The 9187-nt window shown below is 38.1% G+C and overlaps 1 pseudogene; it reads left to right on the forward strand.

Moving 5' to 3' along the window:
* The first annotated feature begins 2280 nt into the window (after window positions 1-2280).
* On the forward strand, window positions 2281-8727 carry LOC101142895 (polyadenylate-binding protein 2-like; annotated as a pseudogene).
* The last annotated feature ends 460 nt before the right edge of the window (window positions 8728-9187 follow it).

The following is a 9187-nucleotide window of genomic DNA, read 5'->3' on the forward strand; positions in this document are numbered from 1 at the left end:
GTGCAAAGAGTGGAGGAGAGAAGGTGTTTCTTCAACTCCTGGCTTTTAGCTGTGCCTGGATGCCTGCATACTGTTAAAATTCAGCTGCCAGCCTTATCTTATCCGTAACCAGTTGAATTTATTACAATAATCTGATTTTAGAAGCCCCTGAGGCATGGCTTGAGGTCCTATATTGACTTAGGCCCTTGGCTCTGAGGCATTAGAGTCCTGAATTGACTTTAAAGAGGCATAGAAACATAGATGTCTACCAAAGGCTTCAAACTGGCCAACTCTCAGTCTATTTCAACATGCCCTACTGAGCCAATCACTCTGTGCCAAGCCAGTACTAAGAACTGGGGGGACAAAGTGGACTGAGTCTACTCCCTGCCCTTCAGAAGCTCAAAGGCTGTTTATGAAACCAGAGAAGTAAACAGATGCTTTCAATATAATGTGATTAATTATAGGCTAGAAATGAGATAGGATGCCTTGAAAGCACTGAGGGTGAGGATCCAACACAACCTAGGGGCATCAGGGAAGACTTCCTGTAAAAGGGATCGCCAGGTAGGGTTGAAAGTAGTTGGGGGAAAACAGTGAGAAATAAATGCCAAAGAAGCAGCAGAAAAAGCAAAGGCAAGGAGGTCTCTTATAGCACTCTATGCTCAGGAAATTATAATGAGTCAGGATAAGTAAACCTTAGAGTGCAAGGCTTGAAGGGATGGGAGATGAGGCTGGAGAGGAAGGTGGATGGGACCTAGCCATAGGAATCTCAGATGCCACATTAAGAAGCTTAGCTTATATCTAAAGCTAATGGGGAGCTAGTTAGCGATTTTAAGCAGAGACAATTTGTCAGTTGAAAGATCTTTTGGAGTGCAGCAAGTATATGAATGAATAAACAAATCTATGTCACAATTTTACTTAAAAATGTGCAATGTTTTCCAGAAGGCTATGGAATAAAGCCAGAAGTCATTTGTTTGGTTCTCTACAAGCTGCTGTAACCTAAACTTTTCTTCTCAACTCACTCTCTGCTCTAGCCACACAAACCTCTTCACTCATTTAAAGCCCTAACCTTAACCCTAACCCTAACTCTAGTCACTTTGGCACTGGAGAAGTTTAATTGTTATCCAGTGGGAGGTATTAGAAAGAGCACCAATCAGGGGTGAGGAGTGGAGGGGTGAGATAGGGCTTGGGATTTCAATCTATGTCCTGCTGTTGACATACTGCAGTCATCCTTTCCTATTTCTGGATTTCAGTGTCCCAAGCTATATATTAATCTAACTGATCTTCTAAAAGATTATCAATCTCTCTCCCATTTCAGATCCAGGTTTCTAGGATTATGTCAATCATATGGTTCACATTCCTTGCCCTAGAAGGGTACAGAGGTCCCTATGGCAAGGGAATTTATAAAGCATATGGGTATAGAAGAAATACCATGTCTCTGTGGTAGATGAATACTGCAAAAGGTATCTAAGAGACATTTCTGACTTCCTCATCCAGATTGAAAACACAGATCTTTCTCTATGTCTCCATTTTTCTGTATCTATCTCTGATTATATATGTGTGTGTGTCTATTTCTCTGTTTCTGTCTCTCTTTCTTTATATATAATGTATATTTATGAAATATAAAATAAATATTTCATATTTATTAAATATTTATTTGTTTCATATATACACATATATAATATACATACATATATAAATCAGTGTCTCTATTTGTCTCTATATATGTTAAATATATAAACATATTAACATACACATTATTTATAAGCATGTATTTATAATATATTATATAAATAATAAATATATATAAATATACATATTTCTCTGTCTTGGTTTCCATCTCTTCATTTGGAAAATAGAATATATATATATATATATTCTCTCTGTCTTCATATAGAGACCGAGACAGAGAAATAGAGACACTTATAAATAGAAACACTTATATATATACGTATTTATATTATATATTTGTATATATGTATATTATATACATATATATGTTATTATATCTAATATGTATATTACATATATATAATTTTTTTTCTAATTTGGGTATCCAAAGAATGGGACAATAGGAGGACTACAGGGGCATTTTGGGTTGCATTGGTTTGAATTTGCCTAGCCTCAGTAATTCATGAAAGCCCATATAAAAGATTTCACCAAATGAGCCTTGTAAGTTAAACTCCATAGGATACATATTCATTTGTTTCTAACTTTCATGTCCAAACAGATCTGCTGTCTGATATTCTCCAGGCTAGGAAAGGTAGGTATTTTTCTGGATTTTACTGTGAAACCAAAGTCACAATGGCACAAGCCAGGTAAGTAAAAGTATATATAGAGAGATGGATAGGTATATGGATTAAAGATAATACCAGGATCTTTTCTAGCTGACTGGCAGCAAAGGGGAAAAGCTTAACAATGTTTGCAAAAGTGATGGCTAATAGAATATGTCAGTGAGTACTTAATTTGCATGTTTTTTATTTAATGTGAAAACAGAGCTCGGGTTCTTTTCTGACTAGTTTTTCAGTACCTTCAAATTTCTATAACCGTATCCCATTTTCCCTTCCAGGTTGGAAAAAATTGAATCAGCTAAGCCTAGAGAAATGAGTTGCAGGATTTCAGAGGAGAGTATGAAAATAAATAATAACGACTGTTTAAAATGATAGCATTTGCACAATGCTTTACTGTTCCAATCCTCTTTTGCATAAATCATCTTGATTCTTTTAATAACCATGCTCTAGTGCATTTCAGGGCCTTTACACATGCTATTCTTTTTGTTTTGAGAGTTTTTCCTACCTATCTTTGCCTAGTTCTACTGATGCCTCAAATCTTAGCTCAGTGGTCATTTTTTTAGAGAAACCTCTAACTTCACTGTCCATAGCAAGCCTCCTTTTCATACACTAAGGGCACTGGTATCTTTCTTTGTTTCTCTTAACATAATTGCAATTTTATTATGAGTGGGCATGATTATTTAATTAGTACATCTCTATAATATAAAAATTATTGCTGAGAAGTGAGGAGGCATGGCATATAATCAGTTTTTATCAATGCAATATGAAAAAAGTGATGTTTGTCACTTCCTGGCCACAGCACTTAAAAAGCAGGTGCACCTTTCTTATTCTCTCTTTGTTCTTCTCTTGCCTGGGTGTAGAAGCTTATGATATCATAGGACAGTAGTTCTCAAACTTTATTGAGACAGGTTCATTTATAAAGACAGCTTCATTGTCTGGTGAGAGTCTGTCTCTGCTTCCAAGATGGCACCTTGGACACTGCATCCTCTGGAAAGGAGAAATGCTGTGGTCTCATATGGCAGAAGGCAGACAAGCAAGAAAGGGGGATGAACTCCCTCCATCAAGCCCTTTTATAAGGGTACCTAACCTAATGCATAAGGACAAAGCCCTCAATCACCTCCCAAAGGGCACAGCTCCCAGTGTCTTTGCATTGGTGATTAAGTTTCAACATAAATGTTAGAGGGGACAAAAACATTCAAGCCATAATTCCACCCTATGAAATAAGTATTGATTCTCTATATGCAGCCATAAAAAAGGAAAGAGATTATGTCCTTTGCAGGGGCATTGATGGAGCTGGAAACCATTATCCTCAGCTAACTAATGCAGGAACAGAAAACCAAACACCGCATGTTCTCACTTATAAGTGGGAGCTGAACCATGAGAACACATGGACACATGAGGGGAATAGCACACACTGATGCCTGTTGTGGGGGTTGGGGGGAAGAATTCAGGAAGAATAGCTAATGGACGCTGGCCTTAATACCTAGGTGATGGGTTGATCTGTGCAGCACACCACCATATGGCACACATTTACCTATGTAACAAATCCACATATCCTGCACATGTACCCTGGAACTTAAAATAGAAGTTGAAGAAAAAAATAAATAAGTGTTGATTCTGTGTTTTACAAGATATTTATTGGGGGTCTGCTACCTGCCAGGCACAGTGTAGGTAAGGTATTTCTAGCCTCTTTGTAATGATGAGAAAACTGAAAATTTATATATATATATATACACACACATATACATATACACATATATAGTAAGGTAAAGCGACTTAAGTTCACAGAGCTAAAAATGATTAATCTAGAGTTCCAACTCATGTCTATCATTCTACATTCAAGGTTCTCTGTATTACATTCTGTATAGAGTGAGCAATATGAGCAAGTGCAATATGAACAAAAGTAAGCATTGTATATTTTTTAATTGAAATAAATTTCATTTCCATACATTTGGAAAAATTCATGGTACATTACTGGGATCACTGGCAATATGATCAGCCAACATTTATTGAACATCAATTGTTTGCTGGATAGTAAGGATGTATACAAAATATTAATAATATTAGGCATATCCTGCTAAGTGCCAAGTGAGTGGTAGAAGTGTTCCAGGCCTTCTGAGAAGGACAAGAGCACTGTGAGTTGGAGTAGATCTGGTATGCTTCACAGAAAATGTAAACTTTGAGCTGAGCCTTGGAAGACAGGTAAGAGTCTAATAAAAGGAGTAGGAAGAGGAAGAAGGGCATTTCAAGGAGAAGAAATAATGTGAGCAAAAGCTTCCCAAGGTATTGAAAAACCAGGTTGGGCATCGCTGGTTTTGGACCAATAGTCCAATACAAATACAAACTTCTGAACAAAATGTGGTAAGTGAAAACACAGCTGGTTTTAAGGACTTAAAAGAGTGATAAAAAGGTATGAGAGTGGGAGACGAAAGTCCTGAACTGAGTTACTGAAAGTGACAGCACTTTATAAACTGGAAAGCACAATGCACATAGAAGTGATTAAAAAATTATTGTTGTTGTTGTTATTGCTATCTACCACTGAGTAGATGATTTTATTTAATAATCATTGAGTTTCATCATTGAATGGTGGTTATTTCTATAACCCAATCAAAGGCATAACCTCTGTCCAGAAAGACTTTGAAAACAAAATATGCAAATTAAAAACTTTCTTTCATTTCAGTTTATTGGAAGTTTAGAAGGGCCTGAGTCAGCAGGTGGGTGACTTGAGGCACTGTAAATCCTTCACACTTAAGGTGAGCTTCTTGGAGGAAATGAGTTTGGGAAAGGTAAATTTTTATCAAGGAAAAATAAAGTTTGACAGAATGAGCCCACAATATTAATGATTGTCTCTCACTTTGGACAACATTTCGATCTCTTTGGTGACTTGTATGCATTCATTTTCCTCTCATTCTGACTCTGGGAAATGAGGGGAACTGATATTGCAATTCTATATGAATGCAGCCTTGAGGGCTATGGAGCCAAGATGCCTGGGTTCAAATACCAGCTCTGTAAGTTCCTAGCTGTGAGAAGCTACACCTCTCTGAACCTCAGAGAGAAAGAATAATCCCTACTTTGCAGAATTCTAATGAGGATTAAATAAAATATGTATATATAGGGCCTAAGGTGTTCCTCAAATATAATTTCTTGTTTGCTTCCCTGACAATATAGAGCATAAGTTTGAGAGTCAGAGAAGATGTGAGTCCAAGTGAAGAAAATTAATTTATTCATTCAACAAATTGCAATTGAGTTCCTCCTAAATGTCTAGCTTAGTGCAAGGGGCCAGAGATAAGAGCAATAAACAAAGCACACAAGATCCTTACTTTTGTAAAGTGAACAGGCTAGGTCTTTTTGACATATACCTGCTTTGCTCCTGTAATATTTTATTCAACTGATCCTCAGTTTCCTCGATGGAAGAATAGTCATTGCCCAACATACTTTATAGGAAAGTTGTGAAGATTAGATTAGATAACACACAGAAGAGTTCTTATGGACAGTATATTACTATACTGATGAAATTATTAGTAGCTGTGTTCCTATTTGATCCCAAGGGCAGGGGAGCTAAGAGGCATGGGTTGCTAGCTATAGGTACCAGAGAGTATCCTATTATGGAATCCTGATCAGGAATCTGATAAGATTGAAGGATATGAGAATGTCATCAACAGCATTAGCCCAGTTGCTGGTGGTATCCAGGCACTTCGTACAGCCAGGAACGTGTACCTCTGTAATGGTGAAGGAGAAAACCTTTGTCTTTTAAGCCTCCAGTCATTCCTTCCTGTACTCAACTTTCCTGTTTTCCTTGACAGGAAGCCCATATTTTCATTGTCTTCCCAATGTTCTCTTTTTTCCCCCTCTCTAAGTCAATATGCTCTAAGGAAATGATCTGGTCAATTAATTCATATTGATGTGCCAATGACTGCAAAAACTTTATAGGTGACCACTCCTAAGGAAAGGGGCATTGAATTGAAGGCTTAGCCTTACAACAAACAGAAAACTAATGGTAGTATTCTGGGGAATATCAATAAAGCTCAGGTTCCTTGGAAATCATACCAGGTGGATGAAAGCTGTTGCCACTATAGGAGACTTACAATAGAAAAACCATAAAATGTCACAGCTAAAAGACTTTCCATATTATGTCCCCTAGAACAGTAGTCATTCATCTATTTTTCTGTAAAGGAAGAAGATGACGAAGTGTTTATCAATATCTCTGGAAATGCTGTTTAGCAGCCTCAAAGCATAGACATTTTATGGATCATTGATAGGATTAAGAAAGAGCACAGATCTATTGATATACACAGAGAAACTCATCTCCAAATCTCACTAATAAGGTCCTCAGGCTGTAGTAGTTCTCAAAAATGTGTACTTTCTGACTCTGTAAATGAAATCTATTTATTTGATTGTCTTCTCAGAAAGTCCAGTTTAAGGAAACTATCCCTCAATTTTTCCAAAAGGAACCCCCTCATTTACATGGTTACTGAGGTCTAAGATGTTCCTACAATGAGATTCCACTCTATGGTGACAATTAATTGGTGAAAAGGTGGACATCTGATCCAAGCTTGTACAATAAGTCCTCACTTGGACTTTTGGACCAAGAGATTTCAGCTTAGTTTGGTTCTTAATTTGAACTTTAGCAATGTTAGCAATGGCCATTTTCTCCCATTTGGACTTAGAATAAAGAAAGTGGTCAGTGGAGAGAAGAAAAGACATGCCAAGAGAAGCAGAGAAAATGGAGGGAGAGAAAGAGTCCTGAGAGCATTGAGTCCCTATTCCAATGGCATCTGAAGCCCAGTAGAATTCTTGTTCTGTGAGACATCTTTGTAGGCTTACTTACAAACAGATCCATAGGCTAAGTTATGACATTTTTCTTTTTGCTTAAGTGAACTCAACCGGGCTTCTCTTGCAACCAGGATTCCTAACTAATAAAACTCCATATTTATGAAAACCAAAGACAAGTCTTTAATGATCTTTTACATTCACACAATCTTGCTATTATACAAGTATTTTCTTCTTTGATTTGTGTTATCACTTGTTCACACATGATTTTCTAATGGCAGAAGTTGTAGGCCAGGTGCTATTTCCATCGTTAAGAAACCTGTAGAAACTGAGGCACGAAGCAATTCAAAGATTCATCAAGGATCAATATCAGACCTAAAACACATATCAAGGTATTATGGTTTTGGATTGTTCATGACTTTTGTTGTCTCAGTCCAGTGTGGAACATCTTGACTTTGAGCTAGTAATTCTCATGGATAAAGATGGCAGGTTAAAGAAGTCAAAATGTTTCCTCTAACCAACTAAAGCCAATGTCATGACATTTGAGCATAGCCATTCTGAGCCCAAGGTGGTTGAGACATTCATGCAATATGGCATAGAGTAGTTAGAGAGCACAAGCTGTAGAGTCAGAAGATATCTGAATCTTGAGCCGCGCACAGTGGCATGTGCCTGTAGCCCCAGCTACTAGGGAGGCTGAGGCAGGAAAATTGCTTGAGCCTAAAAGTTCTAGTACAGGCTGGGCAATATAGCAAAACCCCACCTCTTAGAAAAAGTAAAAATAAAGAATAAAGAAGATGGTTGAATCTTGTCTTTATCATTTTCAAACTGTGTGGAATTGAGCAAGCCATTTAAACTTCATGAGCCTCAGTTTCCTCATCTATGAAATGAGAATAAAAATATCTTCTTGGAGTGGCAGCAGTAGCTGCAGTTGCAAGTGTCCAGGCTCTGGGCTAGGGCAGTGGTGGCACCATCTTTTGCCCAGGCAGATAGGGAGGCCAGGATTGGGAACTGGAGGATGCAGTGGACTATGGGAACAACCTGGAGTCTGAGGAACTGGAGATTGAGAGTTGCTGCTAAAGCCCGAGCCTGAACCAGACCCCAAAAGGGGAAGCCCTGGTTCTGGATAAGGAGCCTCTGGCAGCCAGGATGAGAAAGAGGAGCCAGGACTATTTGTGGATGATCTGGGGTATGGTAGCATTGAGGACCCAGAGCTCAAGTAAGGAAGACAGAGGAAGAAGCTGAAAAGCTTCAGGAGCTACAGAATGAAGTAGACAAGCAGATGAATATAAGTCTACCTCTAGACAATGCTAGCCCAGTGATCATCCACTGAGGAGAAGATGAAGGCTGATGTCGCTTCCATCTGTGTTGGCAATGTGAACTATGATGCAACAGCAGAAGTGCTGGAAGCACACTTTTATGGTTGTGGTTCAGTCAACAGCGTTACCATACTCTTTGGCTAATTAGAGGCCATTCCAAGGGGTTTGTATATACAGAGTTCTGAAACAAAGAGTCAGAAAGGACTTCCTTGGTCTTTCTATATAGAGAAAGAAAGATCAAGGTGATCCCCAAATAAACCAACAGACCAGGGATCAGTACAACAGACAGGTTTTCCAGGAGTCCTGGTTCCTGGACAACAAACTACGACAGTTCCAGCTCTCATTTCTACAGTGGTTTTAGCAATCAGCCCTGAGGTTGAGCTACAGGGGCCAGGCTAAAATAATATAATATTCCCCTTACTGAAAATGAAGTGTATATTGGGAAAAAGAGAAAGGAAGGGAAAATGAATTAAAAAAATGAAAAGCAGATGAAAAAAGGAAAAACCTCCCCAGCTGAACTCATAAAGTGTATTAGGATTAGATGGGGGGCAAAAGCTTTGAAAAGTCTAAACTGCTGTACATGTATCAGTTGTTCTGATATTTCAACAAAATAGAAGTCTATTCCATGAATGTTGAAAAATGATGACTTTGGTTCTTCACTTTGTATTATGAGCTTCTCGAGAGCATGTTTAGCACATAGTAGGTGCATTTTGACTAAGAGAAAAGGCCCACACACATGACATACAAATATCATTTAGTAGTCAGGATAACATAAGCTCTAGAGCCAAGTTCAGGGGTTCCAATCCTGACTTTATTGTTTATTACCTGTATGAC

The sequence above is a fragment of the Gorilla gorilla genome, chromosome X (genome assembly GCF_029281585.2).
Source record: "Gorilla gorilla gorilla isolate KB3781 chromosome X, NHGRI_mGorGor1-v2.1_pri, whole genome shotgun sequence".
In the NCBI taxonomy this organism is placed as follows: Eukaryota; Metazoa; Chordata; class Mammalia; order Primates; family Hominidae; genus Gorilla; species Gorilla gorilla.